Source organism: Odocoileus virginianus, chromosome 12, assembly GCF_023699985.2.
Source record: "Odocoileus virginianus isolate 20LAN1187 ecotype Illinois chromosome 12, Ovbor_1.2, whole genome shotgun sequence".
Classification (NCBI taxonomy): Eukaryota; Metazoa; Chordata; class Mammalia; order Artiodactyla; family Cervidae; genus Odocoileus; species Odocoileus virginianus.
The window spans coordinates 57,250,523-57,278,018 of record NC_069685.1 but is presented as its reverse complement, the minus strand read 5'-3'; the positions used below and the strand labels follow the sequence as shown (position 1 = coordinate 57,278,018).

The 27,496-nt window shown below is 47.3% G+C and overlaps 2 protein-coding genes across 6 annotated transcripts in view; one reads left to right on the top strand and one right to left on the bottom strand.

The window, feature by feature from the left end:
• Positions 1-8,730, bottom strand: part of TPCN1 (two pore segment channel 1) — a 70,684-nt gene extending 61,954 nt beyond the window's left edge. Inside the window, exon 1 of one of the 2 annotated variants that reach the window (XM_070475336.1) lies at positions 8,604-8,730. The gene's annotated coding sequence lies outside the window, so the exon portion shown is untranslated. Of the gene's footprint in view, positions 1-150; positions 308-8,603 lie in introns of those variants that run through there. The other variant, XM_070475337.1, reaches the window with a different exon arrangement.
• Positions 8,731-8,770: 40 nt separating this feature from the next.
• IQCD (IQ motif containing D) overlaps positions 8,771-27,496 on the top strand; it is a 35,024-nt gene continuing 16,298 nt past the window's right edge. For 2 of the 4 annotated variants that reach the window (XM_070475345.1, XM_070475341.1), the window contains exon 1: positions 8,771-9,183. The gene's annotated coding sequence lies outside the window, so the exon portion shown is untranslated. The other 2 variants (XM_070475343.1, XM_070475344.1) reach the window with 2 other exon arrangements.

Below are 27,496 nucleotides of genomic sequence, written 5' to 3'. Positions count from 1 at the left end.
TCCCTACCCGCCACCCCGCCGCCCCTCTCCTTCCCCTTAATCCAACTCACCTACTGGCCCCAAAACCTCTCCTGACTACCTCTCAGCCCCACCCCATCTCCCCGACTCCCCCTCCCCACTTCCTTCCCCACCAGCCACAAGGTCACATACCCAAGAACATGTTTCCCCTGAGAGAGGTGGCAGGACCAGAGGGCCCCACCCGAGTCCATGTGCCATTTTCATTGTCAGATGTGAGCCAGATAGAAGAAAAGTTGGGATCATCTTCTGAAAATCCTACCAGATACAGAAAAGAATTCCTGAGACTCTCCCAGGTCTATAACCTCACATGGAGTGATGTATATTATATCCTAAATGCCACTCTCACTCCAGATGAAAAAGACCATATCTGGCAAGCGGCAAAAGCCCATGCTGATCATTTACGTAACCAAGACTGAGACAGCCCAGTTGCTGATGAGGCGGTGCCTCAGTTAGATCCCCACTGAACTTACCACCTGGGTGACCCAGGTATCAGGAGACTCGATCATATGATCACCTTCATTCTGGAAGGAATGCAGAAAAATACTCATATCCATGTCAATTATGATAAAGTCAGAGAAATTACCCAAGGGGCAGACGAAAATCCAGCCTTATTCTTGGCACGCCTCACAGAGGCAGTCCAGAAGTATACCAGCCTAGATATCACTACCCCTGCCGGGTTACTCTACCTTCAAGTTCAGTTCATCAGCCAGTGTGCCCCTGACATCAGACACAAGCTTCGACAACTAGAAAAGGGCCCTGAGAACCTCCCAAAGAGACCTTCTAGAAGTAGCCTTTCAGTAGGTGTTCAGTAATAGAGAGGAGGAGGCTAAGAGAGAAAACGAACATGAGAGAAAAGCTAAATATGCCTTTTTGGCAGCAGCAATTAAGGAAAGAGATCAGCCTGGCCCAAGTCATCCAGAATGGGGCTTAAGACTCCCCCCGGACCGTGCTTCTGATGCAACCAGTCAGGACACTGGGCAAAGGCATGTCCAAACCCGTGGCCCTCCACAAAAGCATGCCCAACCTGTGGAAATGGGGACACTGGAAGATGGACTGTTCCCAGGGATGCCCTGGCGCCCTCCCAGACCTGGAGAGTGGAATGTCCACAGGGACGCCCTGGCGCATCTGAGGAGATCCCCACTTCTCCCCAAAACCCCAGCCCAACTCTACGAGAGTCGTTCCAATGACGGGGCCTGGGTTCCAGCCCCCCAGCCCCTGTCCTAAACACGAGCTCGGAACTTAGGGTAGACAGGGTAGTGGCCGAAAAAAGATCTCTTTTCTAGTAGACACTGGAGCCACTTTCTCTCTCTTAACTTCCTACTCTGGCCCAACTCAAGACTCAGAACTCACAATCAAGGGGGTCTCTGGAGTTCCCCTAAGGCCAAAAATCAGTCCTCCATTACTCTGTCAATTTGGAAAAGCGACCCTTATACACTCATTCCTCATAATGCCTCAGTGACCAATGGCACTCCTAGGGAGAGATTTGTTATCCAAATTGGGGGTCTTTATTACCATACCCCACCTCGATACAGTCTCTATATTCTGCATGCAGATGGCACCTAGACGTCCCTATCCCTCTCCCCTGACCTTCCCTTGGATCTACCCACCGTAGACCCCCAAGTCTGGGACACTGATCACCCATCCATAGCCAAACATCATCCCCCAGTCCACATTATCCTAAAAGACCCCTCGACTATAATCACCCAACAACAGTACTCTCTCACCCCGGAGGCCCACAAAGGACTTAAGCCTATCATAGACCATCTTCTTCAAGCCTCTATCCTAATTCCTACCCATTCACCACACAACACCCCTAATCTGGCAGTAAAGAAGGGACCAAACTCTTGGAAACGGGTCCAGGACCTGAGAAAAATCAATGAGGCCATTATGCCAATATTCCCAGTAGTCCCTAACCCTTATACCCTTCTGTCTACCATACCCCCGACTGCAACCCACTTCACAGTATTAGATCTCAAAGATGCTTTTTTCACCATCCCCCTCCACCCCTCTCCCAATCCCTTTTCGCCTTCACCTGGCAAGACCCCGACAATCACGTGTCCCAACAGCTAACATGGACAGTTCTCCCCCAGGGGTTCAGAGACAGTCCCCACTTTTTGGACAGCTTTTACAAAAGGACCTACAGACACTCGACCTGGCCCCGAGTCATCTCCTCCAATACATCTACGTATTGGATGTACGTATAGGTATTGCCCAAGAGGTGGCCTCCCTGCATACAGGCCATGGCTGCTGTCGCAGCCCTCCTACCCAAAGCAAATAAACTCTCTAGACATGCCCCTTTAACAGTCTGTTCTCCACACACCTTCCGAGACTTGCTATCACATCGGGCTCTCCTCTCCCTTCCCCCTTCCAGGATACAGGTCCTACATGCCTTTCTTCTCGACCCTCAGCTCTCATTCTCCCCCTGCTCTCCCCTTAACCCCACCAGCTTATTACCCATGTCCTCTACAACAGACTCCCTCTTACATAGCTGCAGCCTAACAGTAGATCTTACCCAAAACCCCTTCCAACATCTAACAGATCAGCCCATCCTAGACCCAGACACCCCACACTGGTTCATTGATGGTAGCTCTCAAAAATCCCCACCCTTTGCAGCAGGATATGCCATCATCCAGGGACACCTTTGTCACAATCACGGAACCCGGACAATTGAAGCTTCACCGCTGCCACCTCACACCACCTCTCAACAGGCAGAACTGATAGCTCTCACCAGAGCTTTAACTCTAGCTAAAAATCTAAGGGTTAACATCCACACAGACTCCAAATATGCCTATAACATACTTCATTCAAACGTCCTAATATGGAGAGAAAGAGGTTTCCTAACCCAAAGGGGATCCCCCATTATTAATTCAGACCTGATCCACAAACTTCTAGAGGCAGCACTCTTACCAAACAAAGCCGCCGTCCTCCACTGTAGGGGACATCGAAAGGGAAGTCTCATATCAGCCTACAGCAATGCCACAGACCGGAAGGCAAAGGAGATAGCCCTGTCCCATCCTTCCCTCCAGTCCCGTCATCTTATCTTTGACTCCACCCGACCCTCCCACCACCAGAGAAATCCTCTCTTATCTACACTCACTTTTTCATCCCTCATCCAAGACACTCCAACAGTTCCTGGTTAACCACTTCCCCATATCCAATGCTGACCAACAATATTTAGATAACCTCACCCGCTCCTGTCAAACATGTCAACGTACTAACCCCAATTCCAACCTTAACCCGCCATCCTTTCCAACCCATCAAATGCGAGGCAGCCTCCCAGCACAGGATTGGCAGACAGACTTTACAAATGTGCCCCGAGTCTGGAGAGTCAGATGCCTTCTAGTCCTTGTGGACACCTTTTCGGGATGGGTAGAAGCATTTCCCACTGCAAACAAAAGAGTCCACACCGTGGCCCACATCCTCCTCACAGAAATTATCCCCAGGTTTGGCCTGCCTGCATCCCTACAGTCTGATAATGGCCCGGAATTTACATCCAAGGTCACCCAACAACTTGTCCAATTCTTACAGATACCCTGGAAATTTCACATTCCATACCGTCCCCAGTCCTCAGGAAAGGTAGAAAAGATGAATAGAATAATCAAAGAAACCCTTACCAAACTAACCCTCGAGGTACATCTGGGCTGGACTAAACTTTTGCCAATGGTTCTCCTCAGAATACGGGCTTTGCCCAGAAAGCCCCTGGGGCTGAGCCCCTTTGAGGTGATGTAGGGAAGGCCCATGCTCCCTCCTGGACCCCCGCTGAACCTCCTCCCATACCAAGCTTCCTACACTCCCCTCTGCTGGGGCAACTCCACGATGCCCTCTGGAAATACGGCAACCACAACTTGCCTGCCCCTGACCCCCAAGCCTCCCTGACCCCTTTACAAACTGGGCACATGGTTGATCTGTCTGATAGTCCCCAGGGTGACCTAACCCCAAAGCGGCAGGGACCATTCAAAGTCATCCTCCTTACCCCAACTGCAGCTAAACTTGAGAAGGTCACTTCCCGGGTACACCTCTCTCGCCTAAAACAGGTCACCTCCAATCCTGCACCGCCCTCCTTAAATGACACCTATCAGGTGTCCCTCACAGCACCCACCTCCTTAAAATTCACCCGGCGACAACCCCTGTCACCATCGGAGAGGACACAGAATGACCTGGACTCTCTTCAACCTACAACTGTTCCTGACCCAACTACTCCAAGACCTCTGGACCAGCACCCCAACAGGAACCTCCTTCAAAGACCTGACTACACTGGTGTCTCAACTGTGGCTCCGGGGAACCTTCTCCAACCTGACTCCACACGAAATTAATTTCTTTACTCTCATCCTCTACATCACTCTACATCCTAATGAGCACTGTTCCTCCTCAGATTCAAACAACTTGGGGCCTTCTGGCCCTCGCCCTGACTGGCCTCTCCCTGTCTCTCTAACTATAAGTGCACTCCTAATCTTAATCCTTGCTATAGGCCTAGTAACTGTCTCCCCTCAGGACTGGCCACCTATCCGTCTTTCCATGGGTATCGCCTACATTGCTAGCTGGGTTCCGCCCCTAGGGCGCTATTTCCTCTGCACTGCCTAACTAACAGCCCATGACTCCCCTGCTCCTTATTCTTGCTGCACTGCCCAGCCTCCTGGCTACTCCCTGCCCCTGCTTAGACATTTATTCCTACGTACATTCCTCATGTTATAACACAGCTCCAAAACCATGCACCATGAACCTCGGGGGCGGGAAGTCCAAATCCCTACTCACTGTCAAAGTTCAAAAGAGAGGGAGTTTCCTGAGTACCTGCCATAAGCCAAATGGAAGAAACATATGTTTCTATCCCATTACCCACTGGGGGTACTCAGACGGGGCTGGGGTACTAGATCAAAATCGGGAAAAGAAACAAGAACAAGTCATAAAGAACATAATTTCCCGGTTACAGGCGACCCCTGAGCCTTATAAACGCCTAGACCTCCTTTCCCAATTACGGCCTCTCCTAAAACCTCCCTCTGGCAACCAACACCTTAGCCGCCTTCTCAACTCTTCCTTCCAATTCTTCCAGTATGCACAGCACCCATCCCAGTGTTGGAGATGCATGTCACTGTCTCCCTCACCACACAGAGCCATTCCCTGACCCTCAACCTGGCTGTCACAGGGCAACTGTACTTCCCCTTCCCAACAGAAAACTACACAACTCATGGGCCAGTCTCTGACAATGTCCTACTCTCAGCCTCTTCAAACCTAACCTGTATTGACTACTCTAGTCCCAACTACACTGGTCTTACAAACTCCACTCCCTCCTTCTGTTCCACTTGGGTTCTCTGGAACAGCACAAATAATTGCACCAATCCAGGAATCTTCATTCTCTGTGGGACCTATGCATTTTCATGCCTCCCCTTAGACCCCCCTGGACCCTGCATCTTGGTCTTCCTGACCCCGGGCCTAACATTCCTCAAAGAAGAAGAGATAGAACAAATAGTCTACCCCCAAGGGAAACTTTCCCACAGAAAAAGACAGGTTGTCATAGCCGCCCCACCCCCCCCGCCCTGTGATTGGGACTGGCATAGCAGCAGCCCTAGGCGCCGGGATGGGGGGCATCTTGCCCTCTGCCCGTTTCTACCACATGCTGTCCCAGGAACTTAATGAGGGCATGGAGCGGGTAGTGGAGTCCCTCGTTTCAATCCAAAGACAAAAGAGGCGAGCCCTGGACCTTCTCACTGCAGAAAACGGAGGGACCTGCCTTTTCCTAGGAGAGGACTGCTGCCACTTTGTTAATGAGATGGGCATAGTCCAGAGCAGAGTCAAAGAACTTAGAGACAGAATGAATGCCGCAGAAATGAGTTTCAAAACCTTTACCCTCCCCAAAACCTGTTCCAACAGATCCTCACTTGGTTGCTCCCTTTCCTGGGACCATTGGTACTTATCATTCTATTCCTCTTATTTGGACCCTGTCTCTTCAATCTCTTTCAAAGGTTTCTCCAAGAACGGATTCGGGCCATCTCTCGAGATCAGGTCAAGACCATACTTCTTCTCAAGAGCCTCACCTCAAGCTCAGAAAAAAGAGACCGTGAGCCCTAAGATGATCCTCCATTCCAGACCCAAAACCGTCGCCCCTATCCAGCAGGAAGTAGCCAGAGAGATACGGTGCCCTTTTCCCCATTTTTTTTATGATTTCAGGGTCTGGAATGAAGGAGTCTTTTGGGCCTAGAAAAGAGAACAACAGTCTCAAAGGCCCCTTGCCGAATCATCTAACTTCGGAGAAGACAAAGCATAACTTTAGTTCCACCCTGATGCTCCAGGCCGGTTGCATCTATCTGGGACTTGTCACCCCCTGTCCGGAAACCTACCACCCCCTACACCCGCCCAGAAGACTTGTCACCCCCTGCCCAACTACAAATGTCATCTGAACAAAGGAATACTCAAAATATTCCGCCTGATTGACGTTTCCCTTATCGCTTCCACAAACCTCCCTATAAGTATGAAGCCTCCCTGATCCCTCTTGGCGCTCAGCCTGGTTGTTAGGCCAACTGTCGCCCCTCCTTGCCTAAATAAAGGTAACCTACTTCTGTTGAGGTCGTCTTTCCTTTCTGCCTCGCTGGAACTGTACGTTACATATATGACCGTTCATATAATAGTAATTAGTACTCAGTGAGTGTTTACTATATACTGGGGCTCTTCTAGCAATTTTTACATAAAGTTGATTGAAACTCAATAATAGTAAGTAGCATTATTGTCCCGCTTTACAGAAGGGGAGACTTAAGGCTCAGAGAGGTTAAGTAACTTGTCCAAGATCCCACAGCAGGAAAGTCAAGCTTTGAACTACATAATCTGACTCCAGACCTGTGCTCCCAGCCACCATGCTACAATTCTTTCAAGTCCAGCCCTGGCATTTAGGCAGCACTTAGCTCCAATAACCTATAAATAGTGTGCCAGGTCATCTAAACGTACCCATATCATTCTAACAGAGGCACTGCTCTCCTAGATTTAGGTATTTGGGGAGGAAAGGGAAGAGACTAGAATATTTTTTTAAGTGAAATGCTTATTTGGAACTTCCATTTCAAAACCGTCAGAACTAGCCTTTTACAGTTCCTATTTATACACATTCCCGTTTCCGCTGAGGAGGACCAAAAGAAATGCAAGCACTCAGCAGATCTAACAGCAGACCTTTGAACTTGAAAACAGCAGCAGGTTCCTTCCTCAAACTGCAGTGTTCTGGTCTCAATCAAGTTTTCCTCCAAACCAACCCACTGAAAGGCAACCCAGCAATTTACCTCCTTCAGAAACCTCCACGACCATTTAAGGCGGGGCCCTGTGCATCAATAGCTTCTTAAAAAGTAGGCAGTTTAAAGTGAGCACTATTCTTTGCTGCTAAGCCTGCAGCGCTCTGCTCAGCAAACTTCCTGTGAGATTTTTTTTTAAGTTTCCTCCAGATCTAGGGATTCATTTTACTTTTAAATCTCAGTAGTGGGAAAACAGAAAAGGAAATTCCAAATGAGATGCTACCATTTGGCTGTCTTAAAGCATTTTATGTCTTTTTTTTTTTCTTTCTGGTTTAACTTTTCATCACAGATACTTTCAAATATACTCAAATGTAGAGAGAATATGTAAATGAACTTCCTTGTATTGATCACTCAGCCCTGACAATTATTAACATCTTGTCCCAGCCAGTATTTATTTTGTAGGCTGGAGAGACTATTAACTTTTTCAACTCATCAAGAAGAGCTTTTTAAAATTGTATCATTGCTATTATAGTAGCTACTGGCTTTTATTTTAGCTGTATAATATATGACTGTTTGCTTGTAATGCATGCCTTAGTTTTGTGGCTCTCAGCGGGGGTGATCACAACAGAGACATATGTGGCTCAAAATGTAAATAGTGTTGCTGTTAGGAAAATTTACTTAGCTGATGTCCCCCCTTCACAGATGAGGAAAGTGAGGTTTAGAGGGGTTAAATTAACCTACCTCTGGTAAGTAGACCGCAGGGAAGTAATAGAGCCCAGATTTCAACCCAGGCAGTCTGACACTCCCTGATAACCATTACCCTTCCTCTCTTCCCAGACCAGTCTCCTCATCTGAATTCAAACCCATAATTTTAGAGAGGGAAAACTGAGGCTCAGAGAAGAGAAGGGACTTACTTAAGGTCACAGTGCTTCTCCCTCTAGAGAGGACCCAGAATGGAAGGGTCACCCCTAGGGAAAGGTCCCAGGGAAAGCCGGCAGGCCGTCCCGCTGTCCAGTCGGGCAGACTGATCAGGCAAGAGTCTCTTGCAGGGGGGGTGGCCTGAGGGCGCCAGGGAGATGAGCATTTGAGAGAAAAGGAGAAGCGAAGAGGCGTGCGGGATCTACTCCACGTGTTCGACTTTGAGCCCCCTCTCCCGGCCCCGGGCTTCCTCGGTCGGTCCCCACACTGCCGCCCCCCCGCCCCGCGCGCCGACCAGGACTGGAGGGAGAGAAGCGCAGCAATGAACCCCGCAGCCCCTCTTGGCCCGACCTGCCCGCTTCCCACACCCAAACGCCCAGTCGCAACCTTTCACTCCGAGCCCCCTGCCCCTTGACCCCTGCCCTCTCCGCTGGCCATCCCTCACACGCCTCGAATTCTTACACGCGCCGCCCCAGCAACCCGGACCGACCGCCGGGGTCCGCACAGCCAGCACAGCCCGCCGGCGCAGCCGCCAAAGCCCCGAGCTTGGAGCTGTTGCAGCTTCAGCAGCCGCCGCAGAAACCGCCACCTCAGCCGCTGCCACCACGGCAGCTGCGCCAGCTCTCCCATCCACCGCCTACTGTCCCCTCCGTCTGGCCGGCACCGCCCCATTCCCCCCTTCGCCGCGCCCCATTGGCTACCTCGGCCGTCATGATGACCTCTGATTGGCCAGCTCTTACGTCCTTCCCCAGTTAATGCAAGCCTCCCTGCCCGCCCTGCCTTCCCATTCTCCCCGCCTTACTCGTTCGGCTTAACCCTGAGGGAGGCCCGGCTCTTCCAATTGGTGGAGAGTTACACACACCGTATTTCTGATTGGCCAGTTCTCAGGAGGCGGACCAAACCGAGGAGAATAAGGAATCGAATGGTGAAAAAGAAAGTTAATCAGACACCAAGTCCCGCCTTCTGAGATTGATGGGTAACCTAGCAACGCAGGTACAGCTGTGGTAATCAACGATAGAAAAACCTAAAGACCACCGAGCAAGTGAGTGATCATGCGGGGAAGGGCTGGAGATGATGGGGAGATGTTGAATGGGGTCTAGCCCTATATCTTTTGACTCTCTGAGGAATCAGCAGCGCCCCCCCGCCCCCACCGCGAGCGAGTCCCCAACTCAGGAGCCTGATCTCCAGCCCCTTCCTCAGTCTGGACCTCCCTCTCGGCCTTCTGTAAAGACGACTGGGCATCCTCTTTGGTGTCTCTGCCTCTACTCTGCCCCTCCTCTTGTCCACTTCACGGCTCACCTCCTCATCCGTAAAACGCGGATGATACTAGCCAAGTGGAATCACACCAGAGTTAAACTACTTTCAAGTCACACATAGGTGCTAGGGGTGAGAGAGTAGTTTTACAAGCCCCCTACCATTCCATCAACAGCTTATACATCCCAAGGTGAGCATGCAATGAAAGTGAATGTTTAAATTATGTACCTTTGTACCAATGTTGGCCTTTTGTGCTATAATAACTTTAGACCTTAACTTCCATCCCTGTTCTTAAAAATATAATTTCATTTACATACTCAAGACGAAGGGTTTGTTGCAAGTATTGACTAAAACAAAGTAGAATAATGGTCGCCAGGGGCTGGGGTAGTGGGACAGGAGCAGTTATTACTTAATAGGTACAGAGTTTCAATTTGGGATGATGAAAAAGTTCTGGAAGGCAGATGGTGGTGATGGCTGCATATAGATATGAATGCAACAATTTACTGCCACTGAATTTAAAATGGTTCCAGTGGTAAACTTTATGTTGCCTGCATGCGCGCTCAGTTGCTTCAACCGAAATCAGTCGCTTCAGTTGTGTCTTGACTCCGCAAACCCTTGGACAGTAGCCCGCCAGGCTCCTCTGTCCATAAGATTTTCCAGGCAAGAATACCTGAGTGGATTGACATTCCCTCCTCTAGGGGATCTTCCCAACCCAGGATTCCAACCTGGTCTTCTGCACTGAAGGTGGATTCTTTACCTCTGAGGTTATGTATATTTTAACACAATAATAATTTTTCAAACCAACTATAAAGCTAGACAAAACCATCTATTGCTAAATTAGCACTCTGAAAATCAGCCAAAGGCATACAACAAACTGAGAGCTTTTATTAATAAAACCACCGAACTTCAGGTTCGTTCTGTACTTACCTGAGACTTCTCTGATTTCCCCATACTCAGTTCTATCTCGTTTAATAGTTCAACCAGGGCGGGTAGTCCCCTGAAAACCAAGCGCTTCACTGTCGCTGTCTGATGGGGCTCACTTGACTTGGAGGACTGTTGGCTAAAGTAGCAGTCTTGGTGGGATAAGACCAGGGAACGCCGGCGGGTGTAGCAGTCCAAGGTTGTGGTTCTATTCGGCGCCAACAGTGGACCGAAGGCTCAGAGTTACAGGGAATGGGGCATCCATGAGGAACCTGATGAGCTCTCTGTCTTACCTTGACTGACTAGAGGTTATGCGCATGTGCAGCAGAGACCTGCTTGGGCCCCAGCGACTTAGACATCCTTGGCTGTAGAAGCCTGTGTAGACAGGTGTACTGAGTGTATATAGTACTTGCCATCCAAGAATAGGAGCCTTACTGGTTCAAAGTTTGAGCACAACCCTTGACTGATGTTTGGCTGAATATTCAACTATGTGGACACATAGGTGACCCCTAGGAAGCCACGTTTTAAAATAAAAATATTTTTTTAAAAAACTAAGCAGAGATATCAGTAGCTGCACACCGTGGAGGAGACTGACTTGACAGATTTAGTCCAGGAAGTAAATTACCAACTGTCCAAGCAAAACAAAAACAGCAATCATTAGGAAGAAAAAAATACTGTGTTGCTACCAAAAAAAATTCTTCTGTCTAAGATTTCCAGTGTTCAATAAAAATTGTGAGATGTGTGTAAACATACTCAGGGGAAAAAAGCAGTCAACAGAAAGTCTCTATGTATCCCCAGATGTTGGTTTCAGCAGACAAAGACTTCAAAGAACCTGTTATAAATACCATCAAAGAACTAAGGAAACCATGTTTAAATAATTGAAAGAAGACAAGATAACAATGACTCATCAAATAGAAAATATTTAGTATCCCAGAATAAATTATGATAAATTAAGGTGTACATTATAATCCCTAAATCAACCACTAAAAAAAAAAAAACCTCAAAAAATATTTTAAAAATCAATGGAATAATCAAAAGAATGGACTAAAAACATTTAACAAAATAAAAAGCATTCAGTAAATAGCATGGGGACAAAAAATAAAAGGCATGAGATGAAATAAATCAAAAATAGTAAAACATCAGATGTAAATCCAACTATATGAATAATTTAATGTAAATTATTAAATTTAAAAAAACCACTCCAATCAAAATAGAGATTGCTAGACTAGATTTTAAAAATGAGCCTGGAAAACAAAATAAAATAAAATAAAAACTGAGACTGGCAGTCCAGTGGTTAGCACTCAGTGCTTTCACTGCCAAAGGTGCAGGTTCAATCCCTGGTCAGGGAAATAAGCTGTGTGGCACAGTCAAAAAAAAGAAAAGAGAAAGAACTGCTTTAAAATAAGTGAATAAATAAGTGAGACAAATACATTCTGCCTACAAGAAATTCATCTTAGATTAAAAGACATAGAAGATTAAAAAAATTGGACTCCATGGAAGTAGTAGCCATAAGAAAGCTGGAAAGGCTAAACTACTATCAGACAAAATTGCCTTTAAGGCAAAAAGAAAATATTACTAGAACAAAGAGGGACCATTTGATATTGATAGGAAGGCTAATACACCAGGAAGATATAGCTGGACTGACCAAGAAAATAAAAGGCACAAATTGCCAAAATCAAAACTGCAGAAACTTAAAGAATTATAAGGAAAATGATGAAAAACTTCATGCCAAAAAAAAAGACAACTTACATAAAATGAATGAATTCCTCAGTTCAGTTCAGTCGCTCAGTTGTCTGACTCTTTTCGACCCCATGAACTGCAGCACTCCAGGCCTCCCTGTGTAAGGTACAGTTCCGGTGAGGCAGAAAAGGAAAGACGATCTCAACAGAAGTATGTTACCTTTATTTAGGCAAGGAGGGGCGACAGCTGGCCTAACAACCAGGCTGAGCCAAGAAGGATCAGGGAGGCTATATACTTATAGGAAGGTTTGTGGAAGCGATAAGGGAAACATCAATCAGGCAGAATATTTTGAATATTCTTTTGTTGAGATGACATTTGTAGTTGGGCAGGGGTTGACAAGAAGATTTGTGGAGGCGATAAGGGAAATATCAATCAGGTGGAATACTTTGAGTATTCTTTTGTTGAGATGACATTTGTAGTTGGGCAGGGGGTGACAAGTCTTCTGGGCAGGTATAGGGGGTGGTAGGTTAAGTCCCAGATAGATGCAACCGGCCTGGAGCATCAGGGTGGAACTAAAGTTATGCTTTGTCTTCTCCGAAGTTAGATGATTCGGCAAGGGGCCTTTGAGACTGCTGTTCTCTTTTCTAGGCCCAAAAGACTCCTTCATTCCAGACCCTGAAATCATAAAAAAAAATGGGGAAAAGGGCACCGTATCTCTCTGGCTACTTCCTGCTGGATAGGGGCGACGGTTTTGGGTCTCGAATGGAGGATCGTCTTAGGGCTCACGGTCTCTTTTTTCTGAGCTTGAGGTGAGGCTCTCAAGAAGAAGGACGGTCTTGACCTGATCTCGAGAGATGGCCCGAATCCGTTCTTGGAGAAACCTTTGAAAGAGATTGAAGAGACAGGGTCCAAATAAGAGAAATAGAATGATAAGTACCAATGGTCCCAGGAAAGGGAGCAACCAAGTGAGGATCTGTTGGAACAGGTTTTGGGGAGGGTAAAGGTTTTGAAACTCATTTCTGCGGCATTCATTCTGTCTCTAAGTTCTTTGACTCTGCGCTGGACTATGCCCATCTCATTAACAAAGTGGCAGCAGTCCTTTCGGGAAAAGGCAGGTCCCTCCGTTTTCTGCAGTGAGAAGGTCCAGGGCTCGCCTCTTTTGTCTTTGGATTGAAACGAAGGACTCCACTACCCGCTCCATGCCCTCATTAAGTTCCTGGGACAGCATGTGGTAGAAACGGGCAGAGGGCGAGATGCCCCCCATCCCGGCACCTAGGGCTGCTGCTATGCCAGTCCCAATCACGGGGCGGGGGGGGGGGGGGGGGCGGCTATGACAGCCTGTCTTTTTCTGTGGGAAAGTTTCCCTTGGGGGTAGACTATTTGTTCTATCTCTCCCTCTTCGAGGAATGTTAGGCCTGGGGTCAGGAAGACCAAGATGCAGGGTCCAGGGGGGTCTAAGGGGAGGCATGAAAATGCATAGGTCCCACAGAGAATGAAGATTCCTGGATTGGTGCAATTATTTGTGCTGTTCCAGAGAACCCAAGTGGAACAGAAGGAGGGAGTGGAGTTTGTAAGACCAGTGTAGTTGGGACTAGAGTAGTCAATACAGGTTAGGTTTGAAGAGGCTGAGAGTAGGACATTGTCAGAGACTGGCCCATGAGTTGTGTAGTTTTCTGTTGGGAAGGGGAAGTACAGTTGCCCTGTGACAGCCAGGTTGAGGGTCAGGGAATGGCTCTGTGTGGTGAGGGAGACAGTGACATGCATCTCCAACACTGGGATGGGTGCTGTGCATACTGGAAGAATTGGAAGGAAGAGTTGAGAAGGCGGGTAAGGTGTTGGTTGCCAGAGGGAGGTTTTAGGAGAGGCCGTAATTGGGAAAGGAGGTCTAGGCAACTGGGAAATTATGTTCTTTATGACTTGTTCTTGTTTCTTTTCCCGATTTTGATCTAGTACCCCAGCCCCGTCTGTGTACCCCCAGTGGGTAATGGGATAGAAACATATGTTTCTTCCATTTGGCTTATGGCAGGTACTCAGGAAACTCCCTCTCTTTTGAACTTTGACAGTGAGTAGGGATTTGGACTTCCCGCCCCCGAGGTTCATGGTGCATGGTTTTGGAGCTGTGTTATAACATGAGGAATGTACGTGGGAATAAATGTCTGAGCGGGGGCAGGGAGTAGCCAGGAGGCTGGGCAGTGCAGCAAGGATAAGGAGCAGGGGAGTCATGGGCTGTTAGTTAGGCAGTGCAGAGGAAATAGCGCCCTAGGAGCGGAACCCAGCTAGCAATGTAGGCGATACCCATGGAAAGACGAAGGATAGGTGGCCAGTCCTGAGGGGAGACAGTTACTAGGCCTATAGCAAGGATTAAGATTAGGAGTGCACTTATAGTTAGAGAGACAGGGAGAGGCCAGTCAGGGCGAGGGGCAGAAGGCCCCAAGTTGTTTGAATCTGAGGAGGAACAGTGCTCATTAGGATGTAGAGTGATGTAGAGAATGAGAGTAAAGAAATTAATTTCGTGTGGAGTCAGGTTGGAGAAGGTTCCCCGGAGCCACAGTTGAGACACCAGTGTAGTCAGGTCTTTGAAGGAGGTTCCTGTTGGGGTGCTGGTCCAGAGGTCTTGGAGTAGTTGGGTCAGGAACAGTTGTAGGTTGAAGAGAGTCCAGGTCATTCTGTGTCCTCTCCGATGGTGACAGGGGTTGTCGCCGGGTGAATTTTAAGGAGGTGGGTGCTGTGAGGGACACCTGATAGGTGTCATTTAAGGAGGGCGGCGCAGGATTGGAGGTGACCTGTTTTAGGCGAGAGAAGTGTACCCGGGAAGTGACCTTCTCAAGTTTAGCTGCAGTTGGGGTAAGGAGGATGACTTTGAATGGTCCCTGCCGCTTTGGGGTTAGGTCACCCTGGGGACTATCAGACAGATCAACCATGTGCCCAGTTTGTAAAGGGGTCAGGGAGGCTTGGGGGTCAGGGGCAGGCAAGTTGTGGTTTCCGTATCTCCAGAGGGCATCGCGGAGTTCCACCAGCAGAGGGGAGTGTAGGAAGCTTGGTATGGGAGGAGGTTCAGCGGGGGTCCAGGAGGGAGCCTGGGCCTTCCACACATCACCTCCAAGGGGCTCAGGCCCAGGGGCTTTCTGGGCAAAGCCCGTATTCTGAGGAGAACCATTGGTAAAAGTTTAGTTCAGTCCAGACATACCTCGAGGGTTAGTTTGGTAAGGGTTTCTTTGATTATTCTATTCATCCTTTCTACCTTTCCTGAGGACTGGGGACGGTATGGAATGTGAAATTTCCAGGGTATCTGTAAGAATTGGACAAGTTGTTGGGTGACCTTGGATGTAAATTCCGGGCCATTTTCAGACTGTAGGGATGCAGGCAGGCCAAACCTGGGGATAATTTCTGTGAGGAGGATGTGGGACACGGTGTGGACTCTTTTGTTTGAAGTGGGAAATGCTTCTACCCATCCCGAAAAGGTGTCCACAAGGACTAGAAGGCATCTGACTTTCCAGACTCGGGGCACATGAGTAAAGTCTATCTGCCAATCCTGTGCTGGGAGGCTGCCTCGCATTTGATGGGTTGGAAAGGATGGCGGGTTAAGGTTGGAATTGGGGTTAGTACGTTGACATGTTTGACACGAGCGGGTGAGGTTATCTAAATATTGTTGGTCAGCATTGGATATGGGGAAGTGGTTACCCAGGAACTGTTGGAGTGTCTTGGATGAGGGATGAAAAGGTGAGTGTAGATAAGAGAGGATTTCTCTGGTGGTGGGAGGGTCAGGTGGAGTCAAAGATAAGATGACGGGACTGGAGGGAAGCATGGGACAGGGCTATCTCCTTTGCCTTCCGGTCTGTGGCATTGTTGTAGGCTGATATGAGACTTCCCTTTCGATGTCCCCTACAGTGGAGGACGAGGTCCCCTACAGTGGAGGACAGTGGCTTTGTTTGGTAAGAGTGCTGCCTCTAGAAGTTTGTGGATCAGGTCTGAATTAATAATGGGGGATCCCCTTTGGGTTAGGAAACCTCTTTCTCTCCATATTAGGACGTTTGAATGAAGTATGTTATAGGCATATTTGGAGTCTGTGTGGATGTTAACCCTTAGATTTTTAGCTAGAGTTAAAGCTCTGGTGAGAGCTATCAGTTCTGCCTGTTGAGAGTGGTGTGAGGTGGCAGCGGTGAAGCTTCAATTGTCTGGGTTCCATGATTGTGACAAAGGTGTCCCTGGATGATGGCATATCCTGCTGCAAAGGGTGGGGATTTTTGAGAGCTACCATCAATGAACCAGTGTGGGGTGTCTGGGTCTAGGATGGGCTGATCTGTTAGATGTTGGAAGGGGTTTTGTGTAAGATCTACTGTTAGGCTGCAGCTATGTAAGAGGGAGTCTGTTGTAGAGGACATAGGTAATAAGCTGGTGGGGTTAAGGGGAGAGCAGGGGGGGAATGAGAGCTGAGGGTCGAGAAGAAAGGCATGTAGGACCTGTATCCTGGAAGGGGGGAGGGAGAGGAAAGCCCGATGTTATAGCAAGTCTCGGAAGGTGTGTGGAGAACAGACTGTTAAAGGGGCATGTCTAGAGAGTTTATTTGCTTTGGGTAGGAGGGCTGCGACAGCAGCCATGGCCTGTATGCAGGGAGGCCACCTCTTGGGCAATACCTATACGTACATCCAATACATAGATGTATTGGAGGAGATGACTCGGGGCCAGGTCGAGTGTCTGTAGGTCCTTTTGTAAAAGCTGTCCAAAAAGTGGGGACTGTCTCTGAACCCCTGGGGGAGAACTGTCCATGTTAGCTGTTGGGACACGTGAGTCTCGGGGTCTTGCCAGGTGAAGGCGAAAAGGGATTGGGAGAGGGGTGGAGGGGGATGGTGAAAAAAGCATCTTTGAGATCTAATACTGTGAAGTGGGTTGCAGTCGGGGGTATGGTAGACAGAAGGGTATAAGGGTTAGGGACTACTGGGAATATTGGCATAATGGCCTCATTGATTTTTCTCAGGTCCTGGACCCGTTTCCAAGAGTTTGGTCCCTTCTTTACTGCCAGATTAGGGGTGTTGTGTGGTGAATGGGTAGGAATTAGGATAGAGGCTTGAAGAAGATGGTCTATGATAGGCTTAAGTCCTTTGTGGGCCTCCGGGATGAGAGAGTACTGTTGTTGGGTGATTATAGTCGAGGGGTCTTTTAGGATAATGTGGACTGGGGGATGATGTTTGGCTATGGATGGGTGATCAGTGTCCCAGACTTGGGGGTCTACGGTGGGTAGATCCAAGGGAAGGTCAGGGGAGAGGGATAGGGACTGTCTAGGTGCCATCTGCATGCAGAATATAGAGACTGTATCGAGGTGGGGTATGGTAATAAAGACCCCCAATTTGGATAACAAATCTCTCCCTAGGAGTGCCATTGGTCACTGAGGCATTATGAGGAATGAGTGTATAAGGGTCGCTTTTCCAAATTGACAGAGTAATGGAGGACTGATTTTTGGCCTTAGGGGAACTCCAGAGACCCCCTTGATTGTGAATTCTGAGTCTTGAGTTGGGCCAGAGTAGGAAGTTAAGAGAGAGAAAGTGGCTCCTGTGTCTACTATAAAAGAGATTTTTTTTCGGCCACTACCATGTCTACCGTAAGTTCCGAGCTCGTGTTTAGGACAAGGGCTGGGGGGCTGGAACCCAGGCCCCGTCATTGGAACAACTCTCGTAGAGTTGGGCTGGGGTTTTGGGGAGAAGTGGGGATCTCCTCAGATGCGCCAGGGCGTCCCTGTGGACATTCCACTCTCCAGGTCTGGGAGGGCGCCAGGGCATCCCTGGGAACAGTCCATCTCCCAGTGTCCCCATTTCCACAGGTTGGGCATGCTTTTGGGGAGGGCCGCGGGTTTGGACATGCCTTTGCCCAGTGTCCTGACTGGTTGCATCAGAAGCACGGTCCGGGGGGAGTCTTAAGCCCCATTCTGGATGACTTGGGCCAGGCTGATCTCTTTCCTTAATTGCTGCTGCCAAAAAGGCATATTTAGCTTTTCTCTCATGTTCGTTTTCTCTCTTAGCCTCCTCCTCTCTATTACTGAACACCTACTGAAAGGCTACTTCTAGAAGGTCTCTTTGGGAGATTCTCAGGGCCCTTTTCTAGTTGCCGAAGCTTGTGTCTGATATCAGGGGCACACTGGCTGATGAACTGGACTTGAAGGTAGAGTAACCCAGCAGGAGTAGTGATATCTAGGCTGGTATACTTCTGGACTGCCTCTGTGAGGCGTGCCAAGAATAAGGCTGGATTTTCGTCTGCCCCTTGGGTAATTTCTCTGACTTTATCATAATTGACATGGATATGAGTCTTTTTCTGCATTCCTTCCAGAATGAAGGTGATCATATGATTGAGTCTCCTGATACCTGGGTCACCCGGGTGGTAAGTTCAGTGGGGATCTAACTGAGGCACCGCCTCATCAGCAACTGGGCTGTCTCAGTCTTGGTTACGTAAATGATCAGCATGGGCTTTTGCCGCTTGCCAGATATGGTCTTTTTCATCTGGAGTGAGAGTGGTGTTTAGGATATAATATACGTCACTCCATGTGAGGTTATAGGCCTGGGAGAGTCTCAGGAATTCTTTTCTGTATCTGGTAGGATTTTCAGAAAATGACCCCAACTTTTCTTCCATCTGGCTCACATCTGACAATGAAAATGGCACATGGACTCGGGTGGGGCCCTCTCGTCCTGCCACCTCTCTCAGGGGAAACATGTGCTTGGGTAGGTGACCGTGTGGCAGAGGGGGAGGGAAGTGGGGAAGGAGCGTCGGGGAGATGGGATAGCGGGGCCAAGGGGGAGTCAGGAGAGGTTTTGGGGCCAGTAGGTGAGTTGGATGAAGGGGAAGGAGAGGGGCGGCGGGGTGGTGGGTAGGGAGGGGGCTTGTCCACGGGGTTGAACTCTGAGGGTGAGGAAGGTCACAGTCTGCAGTTAGTTGAGGAAGAAGAGCCCTTTTGCTTGGGAGGCAAGGTGCATAGAAGGACCTCGTGGGTGGAGCAGGCCTGGTATAGGGAGGGCCTGCTCCGAAGGGCCCAAAAGTCTTGGGCATAGAGGATCTCTGACCACTTGCCATTCCGTTTGAGGAAGTCAGTGAGATTTTGGAGAATGTTAAAGTCAAATGTGCTGACCTCAGGCCAGCAATCTTGATTGTCTAATTGGTATTGAGGCGAAATCTGTGTACAGAGTTGCTTTAAACGGTTAGCTTTGAGTTCAGTGAGTGAGAGTGGTTTGAGATTTTTGAGAACACAGGCTAGAGGGGAATCTTTTGGGACAGATTGGCCAGACCTCATAATTGAAAGGCAAGCAGAGGCTCCTATTGGGAACTCAAGTCATCACCCATAGTCGCAATAGGAGTTATGAGAAGAGAGCTCTGTGTCGAGGTGGAGCGTCCCCCACCATCGCCTACAGAGTGGCCCTGGGCCGGGGGTGCCTGGGACCCGGAGAGGACTGAGCTCTAGGGCGCCTCTAGAACTCCGTCCAGATCGGATTTTACCTTAATCTTGGGGCCGGCTTGAGTGGAGTGTAGCATATAGAGCGGTCGAATGGCAAGAGGTCCCTATTCTGAAAGTCGTCAGAGAGAGAGAGAGAGAAAAGGGGGTAAAGCCGAGGCCTGGGGGTACGCAAAGCATCAGTAAAGCCTTAGCTCAAGGCTTGCACTGCTCACGGAGCCACTAGGTGTCCCTGAGGGGAACTTAAGAGCCCTGGCAGAAAAGTGAGCTTGGAGGATGGAGGACAAGTTTGTGCTCCCAGACTCGGGGGGCTGGGGGGGGGGTGTTGTTTAGGGGAAAACAATGAGAGGGAGGGAGAGTGAGCGAGTGAGACGCGTGCCTCGCCCCCTCCGGGTTTCGGCACCAAGAATGTAAGGTACAGTTCCGGCGAGGCAGAAAAGGAAAGATGAGCTCAACAGAAGTAGGTTACTTTTATTTAGGCAACGAGGGGCTACAGTTGGCCTAACCACCAGGCTGAGAGCTGAGAGGAATCAGGGAGGCTTCATACTTATAGGGAGGTTTGCGGAAGCGATAAGGGAAACGTCAGTCAGGCAGGTTATTTTGAGTATTCTTTTGTTGAGATGACATTTGTAGTTGGGCAGGAAGTGATCAGTCTTCTGGGCGGGTGTAGGGGGTGGCAGGTTTCCGGACAGGGGGTGACAAGTCCCAGATAGATGCAACCAGCCTGGAGCATCAGGGTGGAACTAAAGTTATGCTTATTTTCTCCGAAGTTCGATGATCCGGCAAGGGGCCTGTGAGACTGCTGTTCTCTTTTCTAGGCCCCAAAGGCTCCTTCACCCTGTCCATCACCAACTCCCTGAGTTTACCCAAACTCATCTCCATTGAGTTGGTGATGCCATCCAACCATCTCATCCTCTGTTTTCCCCTTCTCCTCCCACCTTCAATCTTTCCCAGCATTAGGGTCTTTTCCAATGAGTCAGCTCTTCGCATCAGGTGGCCAAAGTTTTGGAGTTGCAGGTTCAACATCAGTCCTTCCAGTGAACACTCAGGTCTAAAAAGACAAATTATAAAAAAATAAAAAATAAAAAGACAAATTATTAAAATTGACCCAAGAAGAAAGAGAAATTTTCAATAGACCCATAATGAGTAAACAGATTGAATTAGAAATAGTCTGGCAGCCCAGGGGTTAAGACTCAGCACTTTCACTACCACGGGCTCAGGTTTGATCCCTGGTTGGGGAACTAAGATCCCACCAGCTACACAGGGCAGCTACAAGAAAAAAAAAAAAAAAAAAGAATTAAGAAGTAAGTCTTTCTCCCTACTCAATTGCTAAATTCCCCACCTCTACACAGTTCCCTTTTTCCCTGGGAGAAAACAGCTCTGGGCAGTGAGGTCAATACATAACCTGATTTAACCCTCAGCATATAATAATAATCATAATGACTCCACTTGAGAGAGAGCTTTCAACCCTCCAAAGGTCCTTCCCATCTGTTAAACCATCCAGCTCCCATTTGATGCCTGTGACAGGTGTGTGTTCCCACATGCAAAAGAGATAAGGGTCTTGCCCAGACTTATTCCAAGAGCCCCTGGCAGGGGCGGATCCTGCCTCCTGGGCTCCTAAGACCCAGCTTGATCCTGTAACTGATGGTGGTTTGAGATGGCATCAAGGTCAGCTCATCAGACCAAGTGGGCAAGGCATGAGCAAGCCTTCCTTTGACTCTGGATAGAGCACTGGGCTTAGCGTATGGGAGGGCAAGAGTTTTACAGGGGAGCCAGGCCACTGTGGTTCAAACCAGTGGTTCTCAATGAGTCCTGCACCCACCCCACAGGAACATGGGGCAATGACTGGGGCACTGCATCTGCAAATGATTGAAGCTAATGGCGAGAGAAGGATGCTAGCGGCATCAAGGGGATAGAGGCCAGGAATGATGCTAAACCTCCTACAACACACAGGACAGCCTCCACAACAAGCAATTATCTGACCCAAAATGACAATAGTGTGGAGACTGAAAAACTCTGTGCTACACTGTTATTTTCACACAATGCTACACACACACACACACACACCCCTACCTTTTCCCTTCAAGCCCTAGTTAATGGAACTGAAAGCAAAAGGGATTAAAAATCAAGATCATTTGAAATACAGAACATCAGAGGAAATTCTCTTTGACCTTAGCTTTGAAATAATGGCATACATTATTTGTCCCATCTGACTCTTTTTTGATCCCCGGACTGTAGCCCACCAGGTTCCTCTGTCCATGAAACTTTCCAGGCAAGAATACTGGAGTGGGTTGCCATTTCTTACTCCAGGAAATCTTTCCAGCCCAGGAACTGAACCTGCAACTCTGGTGTCTCCTGCATTCACAGGCAGATTCTTTACCACTGAGCAACCTGGGAAGTCCCTAGCAGCAGGTTATATCCTATGGCCAATCAAATGCCTTTAACATATGGGCTTTTGGATGCAGGTTGTTTTTTTTTATCCACAAGCCAGACAAAGAAATACATTTTCCTCCTCAACCCTGCACACAGCACAAGCTTGTTTAAATATAAAAGGATACTACATGCAGTGTGCTCTGATATTTTCTATTTCATTTATTTTTAATGCTAGTCTCAACAGCCAAACTGATTACACCACTCACTAAAGGGTCACAGTTTTAAAAAGACTCTTTTGCAACATGTGTCAGTCAGGATAAGCCAGTATTTTGCATCTGATAAGATTACAATTTAAATGTATACATATATTTCAGTGGGGGAAGTCTATTTTAGAAAAATCCAAATTCACTGCTAAGAAATTCTTCCTTCTGTCTGAAACAACCAAAGTGATACTATCCACAGTTGCAGAGAACCAGAAATAAACACTTTGAAAGCTACATTGCCAAAAGAGGAATTAAAAATTGTGATGATTTAATTTGTAAGGGGGAAGAGCCTGGAAAATGGTGAGTGGCTTAATCGGTCTCTGTCTTCCTCCATTACTTGCAGAAAGTCATGAATAATGCAGAAGCCTGCATAATTAAAAACAGAAATAGTAAAAAGGAGTAAAAAAATGGATCCATGTTGGCTGTTTATAAACCTTTCTGAGCAAAATCAAATATATATTATTTTGAGGAAAAACGCACATTGTTTTAAGAAGTATTCAAATGTCAATATTAAATCATATCATTTTGGAAGTCCACCTAAAAGCCCAACATGATTGAGTCCGGACTTCATGTCATGCTCACAACAGTTTTATCAAGCGTGGGGTGCCAGGGTCCAGCCTCAGCAGGATCCAGGGGTACCCTCAGGATGAACAGCATCAGCGAGTGCGAGAGAGAGACAGAGAGACAGAGAGAGAAGAGACCAGACCGGGGTGTGCAGCAGAGTCTGGTAATGCTTTATTTTTTACCATAGCTTTTATATCCTAAGTTAGTACATTTCCAAGGGGAGGTAAAAGATAAGCATACAAAGTTTAGTTTAATATTACACCAATTTTGTCCTTCACAAAACCAGGGTGTTTTCTGCATACTTCTTTGTTCATGAGAGTCTTCTTTCATAGTGGATCTTTGTACATTATCTTCTGGCCTTGGGGCCTATTAACATTTTATGACCTAGGTGAAGGCAAAACTGTTTTCCGTAGTCTATTCTTTATTGTTCTATTTTGCCTTGAGTTTAGCAGAAAACAGAAAAGTTGCAGTCTCATGGTACAGCAGGTTGCAACATAGTAGAAATACAATCCTGTTAATGCAAATGTCAGCCTTTTTTGCAAAAGTTCTCAGCTATTTATCTAAAGGGTTTAGCACACAAAGACTCTGTGGCTCTGATGAGGCAGCCTCTGTTTTAGCACTCTTGATTAAAATTAACAATTATCTTATTGTTTCCACACTAGGGCTAAACTCTTATTTTTCTAAATCCTTAACTATATTAACAATAGTTTTTATTGCACAACCTCAGCACATTAACAGCAATCAAACGTTGATCTAATGACCACTCTTAGAATAATATTTTTTGTATTCTCTAATAGGGCTTTCTCACCCCCCAAAGGGCTCTGTGTCTATCAGGGCCTTTTGTGATCAGGCTCTTTATGCTGTTTATGATTAAGGTGTTGTGAGCAGTCATGTGCATTAGTACGCATCTGCCAAACAAGCCAGAGTGCCAGCAAAAGGGTTTTACTTGAAACATTTCCTTCATTCCTGGCCCCTTCATAGGGAACCAGCGTCCAGGAGATTTATTAATTAGGGTTCTATGTTGGTCTTTATTTAGTGAAAGAGGAGCAGGAGAGCTCTCGGCAGGCAACGCAAAGATCTGCAACAGGACGGCGGACAAGGACAACAGCAAGAGGGGGAGGCTACAGGGTGGGGTAGAGGCCGGGGTCAACCTGGAGGGTCCCTTGTAGCCTGAACAGCCTTGCGTTTCAGGTCTTCTCTTCATGACCTTGTCATGGGTGGGATCTCCCATAATGGCTCCCAACAGTGGGGTCTGTTACTGTCCCCATGTCACAGGTGAAAGTGAAACTCTAGCTCAGTCATGTTTGACTCTTTGTGACCCCCTGAACCATAAACCTGCCAGGCTCCTTTGTCCATGGAATTCTTCAGACAAAAATACTGGAGTGGGTTGCCATTTCCTTCTCCAGGGGTTCTTCCCAACCGAGGAATTGAACCCAGATCTCCTGCATTGCAGATGGACTCTTCACCATCTGAGCCACCGGGGAATGTCACAGGTGAGGAAGCCAAAGATGCTTAGAGACATTAATCAGTTCAGTTCAGTTCAGTTCAGTCGCTCAGTCATGTCTGACTCTTTGCGACCCCATGAATTGCACCATGCCAGGCCTCCCTGTCCATCACCAACTTCCAAAGTTTACTCAAACTCACGCCCATCGAGTCGGTGATGCCATCCAGCCATCTCATCCTCTGTCGTCCCCTCATCCTCCTGCCCACAATCCCTCCCAGCATCAGGGTCTTTTCCAATGAGTCAACTCTTTGCATGAGGTGGCCAAAGTATTGGAGTTTCAGCTTCAGCATCAGTCCTTCCAATGAATACCCAGGACTGATCTCCTTTAGGATGGACTGGTTGGATCTCCTTGCAGTTCAAGGGACTCTCAAAAGTCTTCTCCAACACCACAGTTCAAAAGCATCAATTTTTCGGCGCTCAGCTTTCTTCACAGTCCAATTTTCACATCCATACATGACCACAGGAAAAACCATAGCCTTGACTAGACGGATCTTTGTTGGCAAAGCAATGTCTCTGCTTTTTAATATGCTGTCTAGGTTGGTCATAACTTTCCTTCCAAGGAGTGAGCATCTTCTAATTTCATGGCTGCAATCACCATCTGCAGAGATTTTGGAACCCAAAAAAATAAAGTCTGACACTGTTTCTACTGTTTCCCCATCTATTTCCCATGAGGTGATGGGACCAGATGCCATGATCTTAGTTTTCTGAATGTTGAGTTTTAAGCCAACATTTTCACTCTCCTCTTTCACTTTCATCAAGAGACTTTTGAGTTCCTCTTCACTCTCTGCCATAAGGGTGGTGTCATCTGCATATCTGAGGTTATTGATATTTCTCCCGGCAATGTTGATTCCAGCTTGTGCTTCCTCCAGCCCAGTGTTTCTCATGATGTACTCTGCATAGAAGTTAAATAAGCAGGGTGACAATATACAGCCTTGACGTACTCCTTTTCCTATTTGGTACCAGTCTGTTGTTCCATGTCCAGTTCTAACTGTTGCTTCCTGACCTGCATACAGGTTTCTCAAGAGGCACGTTAGGTGGTCTGGTATTCCCATCTCTTTCAGAATTTTCCACAGTTTATTGTGATCCACACAATCGAAGGCTTTGGCGTAGTCAATAAAGCAGAAATAGATGTTTTTCTGGAACTCTCTTGCTTTTTCAATGATCCAGCGGATGTTGGCAATTTGATCTCTGGTTCCTCTGCCTTTTCTAAAACCAGCTTGAACATCTGGAAGTTCTTGGTTCACGTATTGCTGAAGCCTGGCTTGGAGAATTTTGAGCATTACTTTACTATCGTGAGAGATGAGTGCAATTGTGCGATAGTTTGAGCATTCTCTGGGATTGCCTTTCTTAGGGACTGGAATGAAAACTGACCTTTTCTAGTCCTGTGGTCACTGCTGAACTTTCCAAATTTGCTGACATATTGAGTGCAGCACTTTCACAGCATCATCTTTCAGGATTTGAAATAGCTCGACTGGAATTCCATCACATCGACTAGCTTTGTTCGTAGTGATGCTTTCTAAGGCCCGCTTGACTTCACATTCCAGAATGTCTGGCTCTAGGTGAGCGATCATAGCATTGTGTTTATCTGGGTTGTGAAGATCTTTTTTGTACAGTTCTTCTGTGTATTCTTGCCACCTCTTCTTAATATCTTCTGTTTCTGTTAGGTCCATACCATTTCTGTCCTTTATCGAACCCATGTTTGCCTGAAATGTTCCCTTGATATCTCTAATTTTCTTGAAGAGATCTCTACTCTTTTCCATTCTGTTGTTTTCCTCTATTTCTTTGCATTGATCACTGAGGAAGGCTTTCTTATCTCTCCTGGCTATTCTTTGGAACTCTGCATTCAAATGGGAATATCTTTCCTTTTCTCCTTTGCTTTTCACTTCTCTTCTTCTCACAGCTATTTGTAAGGCTGCCTCAGACAACCATTTTGCCTTTTTGCATTTCTTTTCCACAGGGGTGGTCTTGATCCCTGTCTCCTGTACAATGTCACAAACCTCCTTCCATAGTTCATCAGGCTCTCTGTCTATCAGATCTAGTCCCCTAAATCTATTTCTCACTTCCAGTGTATAGTCATAAGGGATTAGATTTAGGTCACACCTGAATGGTCTAGTGGTTTTCCCTACTTTCTTCAGTTTAAGTCTGAATTTGGCAATAAGGAGTTCATGATCTGAGCCACAGTCAGCTCCTGGTCTTGTTTTTGCTGACTGTATAGAGCTTCTCCATCTTTGGTTGAAAAGAATATAATCAATCTGACTTCGGTGTTGACCATCTGGTGATGTCCATGTGTAGAGTCTTCTCTTGTGTTGTTGGAAGAGCGTGTTTGCTATGACCAGTGCGTTCTCTTGGCAAAACTCTATTAGCCTTTGCCCTGCTTCATTCCATACTCCAAAGCCAAATTTGCCTGTTACTCCAGGTGTTTCTTGACTTCCTCCTTCTGTATTCCAGTCCCCTATAATGAAAAGGACATCTTTTTTGGGTGTTAGTTTCAAAAGGCCTTGTAGGTCTTCATAGAACTGTTCAACTTCAACTTCTTCAGCATTACTGGTTGGGGCATAGGCTTGGATTACCGTGATATTGAATGGTTTGCCTTGGAAACGAACAGAGATCATTCTGTCATATTTGAGATTGCATCCAAGTACTGCATTTCGGACTCTTTTGTTAACCATGATGGCTATTCCATTTCTTCTAAGGGATTCCTGCCCACAGTAGTAGATATAATGGTCATCGGAGTTAAATTCACCCATTCCAGTCCATTTTAGTTCGCTGATTCCTAGAATGTCAACATTCAGCTTTGCCATCTCCTGTTTGACCACTTTCAATTTGCCTTGATTCATGGACCTAACATTCCAGGTTCCTATGCAATATTTCTCTTTACAGCATCGGACCTTGCTTCTATCACCAGTCACATCCATAACTGGGTATTGTTTTTGCCTTGGCTCCATCTCTTCATTCTTTCTGGAGTTATTTCTCCATTGATTTCCGTTAGCATATTGGGCACCTAACGACCTGGGGAGTTCCTCTTTCAGTATCCTATCATTTTGCCTTCTCATGCTGTTCATGGGGTTCTCATGTCAAGAATACTGAAGTGGTTTGCCATTCCCTTCTCTAGTGGACCACATTCTGTCAGACCTCTCCACCATGACCCGACCGTCTTGGGTGGCCCCACACGGCATGGCTTAGATTCACTGAGTTAGACAGGACTGTAGTCCTGTGATCAGATTGGCTAGTTTTCTGTAATTATGGTTTTAGTGTGTCTGTCCTCTGATGCCCTCTGGCAACACCTACCATCTTACTTGGGTTTCTCTTACCTTGGATGTGGGATATCTCTTCATGGCTGCTCCAGCAAAGTGCAGCCGCTGCG